At 33.6% G+C, this 4,679-nt stretch overlaps 1 protein-coding gene across 3 annotated transcripts in view; it reads right to left on the bottom strand.

Moving 5' to 3' along the window:
* LOC106460197 (muscleblind-like protein 1) overlaps positions 1-3,640 on the bottom strand; it is a 234,257-nt gene extending 230,617 nt beyond the window's left edge. For 2 of the 3 annotated variants that reach the window (XR_002610697.1, XM_022386857.1), the window contains exon 1: positions 3,448-3,640. The gene's annotated coding sequence lies outside the window, so the exon portion shown is untranslated. The remainder of the gene's footprint in view (positions 1-3,447) is intronic. The other variant, XR_002610698.1, reaches the window with a different exon arrangement.
* Positions 3,641-4,679: the final 1,039 nt, after the last annotated feature.

Genomic DNA, 4,679 nt, shown 5'->3' with positions numbered 1-4,679 from the left:
AGATTTTAGAATATCTGGCTTATTACATTTTGAAGCAATTCTGTATTTAGATCACTAAAGAATTTCACACAATAGTTTCTTTTACAGTTTCTAGGTTAACAGTAATGACATGTTTATGAAAAGTATCAATATACCATTTTTACATTTACATGGTAAATTATTTATTTGATCTACATTTAAATTAGTTGAAAAACTGTTATAATTATATAATAGTGGGCGAATTAGAACTTCGTCATTGTAGCTAACAGTAGGCTTCAAGTTTTACAAAGTAAATTTTTTTTTATAGATTGATGAATAATTTTAGAAATTTTAAGTCATTAAATATTTTATGTTTAAATTAATTACCAAATATGACGTTTTTTATTTTCAAGAAGAACGAGATAAGAAACAAGAAGAGAGAGATTACAGCAGTTGTTAGAGGATAAAGAAAAGAAACAAGACGAACGAGAGAATAAATAAGAAGAGAGACTACAGCAGTGGTTGGAGAAGAAAGAAAAGAAACAAGAAGAGAGGCTACACCAGTGGTTTGAGGAGAAAGAAAATAAACAATAAGAGAGACTACAGCAGTGGCAACTGGAACAAGAAGTACAAATGGTAAAGATTAGTAAATTTCAAAGAATTTTTACCGGAAATTATCAAACAAGCAGACACTTAACAGTTGGTTTATGGTTACATTTTATCTTAAAATTATTCCTAATCTAACTATCTTGATATCTAAAAAGGTAAACTACTTATTGTTTGTTTTTCAATCATCAATTTAATATCGTTATGTTGACTAATCAAATTATTTTGAAATTCATGAACACCAAATTTATTTTCAAAAACTACACACATATCATAAACATAGATTCCAACGCGAAAACTTCTGTATTTAGAAATTAAGAACATTATAACCTCATGGATTAAATCAAGATTTTAAAAATTCTACTGCTCTAAATTTGAGTAATGATTACTGTATTACTTTTTTTCTTTTTAGATAGTTTTCTCATAAAAATATATATACGGTAAAGGAAAAAATAAACATAACAGATTGATTTTCTAAAATTATGTAGTAATTTGGATAATATTTTTATTCTAGTACTAATATACGTAAATTTTTTAAAAAGGATTTATCAACCTAATCTTCCTAAAATAAGGGCATTAATTAATGTAATTAACAATCTAATTTTCAAAATGATCATGCAAAACATCTATTTTAAGATATTGTGAAATAGCGATTAAAAGTTAATAATTTACCTAGCTTTGAAAAAAAAAAGAAAGCTTTTTCTTTTCTTTTTCCTCCAACAACTGCTGTAATCTCTCTTGTTTATTTTGCTGTTCGAGCTGCCACTGTTGCAAGTTTTCTTGCCACTGCTGTTGTCTCTTTTCTTGTTTATCTTCTCGTTCTTCATGTTTCTTTTGCTGTTCTTGTATTGCTGCCATCTAATCTACTAAGCTGTAATTTGATTTGCTACTTCTCGTTTCCATCTTCTTTTTTCTTTTTTTTTATCCCACTTCTGACACCAATTTGTTACGTCTCTGTTCGTTTGTTAATTTCCCGTAAAATTTCTTCCCGAAGAAATTCAGTCCTTTATTAAATAAAACTAGTTTATTCTTTCTCAATACAACTTTGCAATACACAGAATTTCCACAGTCACTTTCACTTAAACACACGCTATAATTCACAATGATTCACGCAATTTACTTACGATTTGACTTGATTATCTGTCTCTATCTCTTCAATTTGCAATTATTCTCCTCCCGATCCATTGTCTGGCGCGCTTATATACAAGAATAGAGGGTGCGTAGAAAAGACTAGAGTTGCCACGAACAGACATGATCCTTCTAGAATCTCATAACGTGTTACTAGCGTCACGTGACTCCCGCTGTCGTAACACAACTTTATCTTGTATTTGTAATTTAGTCTCCTCAATGAGGAAAGAGATGTCCATCTACAATAAAACAATTTTTGACTGATTTTGATCAATTCCGTTAAAAATGAAGAAAAAGAAAACAGTCCAGACACGTAAAAATGTTCAAACTAAGGAAGTAAGATTGAAGTCTGAAAGAGATTCGCTGTAAGTAGGCGCCGTCTTCCTATTCTGGCAACATCGCTCAGTATCAGTTTTTCTTTGTTGTAGATCTGTCTCTTTGACGACTTGCTTACATTTCTCCTGCTTCCCTTTATCACCCAATCTAAGTTGTCGCCTACTTATAAGTTACAGTCTAATATGTGAATACGAAAATCCCCCCACAGCAATCTTGTTTCCTAATTGAAAGTTCAAAGCCAAAACTACAGCGCAAAACAAACATATTTTATACCCCACATACACATTTAATTGAAATTTAGTTACTTCATACTTAAATACTTACCAATATAATACTTATATGATGTTTTAAAAACATTTTTATAAAGACACATTCTTTTACATGTGCATATCATTATTTTCTTCTAAACAGTAGATACGACAAGACTGTTTAATTAAAAGTAGAAATGATGAGAACACGTTAAAACTTTATACGATTAAAGGTTCCTCCACGTTTCCAAGTGTTAAAACTTTATATTCTTAAATGTTCCTCCACGTCCCCACTTGTTAAAACCCAGATATGCTTAAATATTTCTCCATGTCCCCACTTGTTAAAACTATATATGATTATTATTCTGTTCTGAAATTCCAGTATTTTAAGTTCAGCGATTATAAGCCTATTGTGCGAAACTAACAGAGATCAAAATCATATTGTAATATTAAGCCTTTTCTCCAAAAATTACAAAATTGCTAAACTTGACACAACCAAGCATACTTTTAGTACATTCATAATTCAAATAGGCGGTCTATGGGACAAAACAAAAGCTTCTTAAAACATGTTTTAAATAGGCAAACAATGGAAACTATTTTAAATAAGTTCCAGTATTTAACTAAATTCTTCTTCAGGAAACCATGAAAATTCTCTTATCTCTATGCTATACACGTATAGTAAAATTCTACGCTAAACACTTTTACATAAGAATAGAAAGTGATTAATGAGAGTGTATCAAAGTGTTAGAAGCTTTTATTTAAAATCCATACCAGATATTTCCCACATGTTACATACCTCAAATGAAGTAAAAACTGTAAAAAAAAGGAAAAAAAAAGTCCTACAACTTTGCTTAAAGTCGGGAAATATTGTCCATAAATATTATGGAACTCGCGTTCACCTCTGTAGAATTTGAATGTAGACTGTAATATCAGGTTCTAAACAGCAAGAGCACAAAGATGACAGCACTGGGCGTTGTCGATTCAACCAACGGGAAAACTGCACGCGGATCACGTCTTGTCAGGTCAAGTAATGCTAACTGCTGTATATGCCTATCTAAATGTTACGGTGTTTTCAAAGATAAACTAACATGGTAAAAACATCCCTGGCATCAAAAGGCACTGTAGAAAGATCCACTAAACCAGACATCTAATTGAAAAGGCTTGTACTTACCTCACTGTTAAGATGTGGTGGCTAGAAAGCAGTGGCAGCAGATGTTGAACATTCGGCACAAGCTTCCGTCATATACTGAGACTGCTCGTGTCTGGTACAGCCACACTAATGCTGCACCCGCTCTTACGTGATCGGCCGAAGAGCCTATGCGCATGAACACTAAAGTGTTCGTCAAAGACGAACAGCGTTTTGACAAACGCCTCGAAATATTCCTCAGCACAAATGACATTAAACTGTCTGAGATAGAATGTGAATTACTGTAAACTTTTGGATCAAAATTTTTAAAGACACGCCTTTTACGCGTATTGGCAGCAAAAAAGCACGGAGAAGTGAATATAATAAACGTCACTTGACAATGTACTAATTCCCTCCGTTAAGCCTTGTATAAAATAATATGATTCTGTAAAGCATAGGGTACATTGTTGTGTGGACTCCAAGTACGTGTACTAAGGCTTATTTTAGGTGTAAAGTGCAATATATGATGTGAGCGACTGCTGCATCGTCAGGCAAGATTACTTATTACAAACTTCTTTAATTCTAACAACGATGAATAATTGAACAAACCAAACAATAAATTAGAAGTTTTGTTTTTATTTCTCTATCCTCTCTCTTGTCAAAAAATGTCTATTTCGAATTTTGGAATGTTTTAGTGATAAGAAGCCATGCTTTGGCTATGAAAAGGGATACATGACCGGTGGGTTAAAGTTACTTGAAATACCTTATAGGTTAGTGAGAGAACGACAGAAAATATCGTTGATAACCTTGAAAATGTGGAACACACTACTCTGGTGCTCCCTAACATTCTGAGGGCTGCAAGTCAGTACCCCAGCTCTGTACTCCCAGATTTAATACTAGTAGCCGAAGTAGGTACACTGAATATTCCCAGTTTTAATACTAATATCCGAGTCAGGTGACGCTAGCTACTCCCAGGTTTAATGCTAATACCCGAGTCAGGTGACGTTAGCTACTCCCAGGTTTAATGCTAATACCCGAGTCAGGTGAGGCTAGCTACTCCCAGGTTTAATGCTAATACCCGAGTCAGGTGACGCTAGCTACTCCCAGGTTTAATGCTAATACCCGAGTCAGGTGACGTTAGCTACTCCCAGGTTTAATGCTAATACCCGAGTCAGGTGACGTTAGCTACTCCCAGGTTTAATGCTAATACCCGAGTCAGGTGACGCTAGCTACTCCCAGGTTTAATGCTAATACCCGAGTCAGGTGACGCTAGCTAC

The sequence above is a fragment of the Limulus polyphemus genome, unplaced genomic scaffold, assembly GCF_000517525.1.
Source record: "Limulus polyphemus unplaced genomic scaffold, Limulus_polyphemus-2.1.2 Scaffold727, whole genome shotgun sequence".
Lineage (NCBI taxonomy): Eukaryota > Metazoa > Arthropoda > Merostomata > Xiphosura > Limulidae > Limulus > Limulus polyphemus.
The sequence above is the reverse complement of the archived record's forward strand: the minus strand, read 5'-3'. Positions and strand labels throughout refer to the sequence as shown.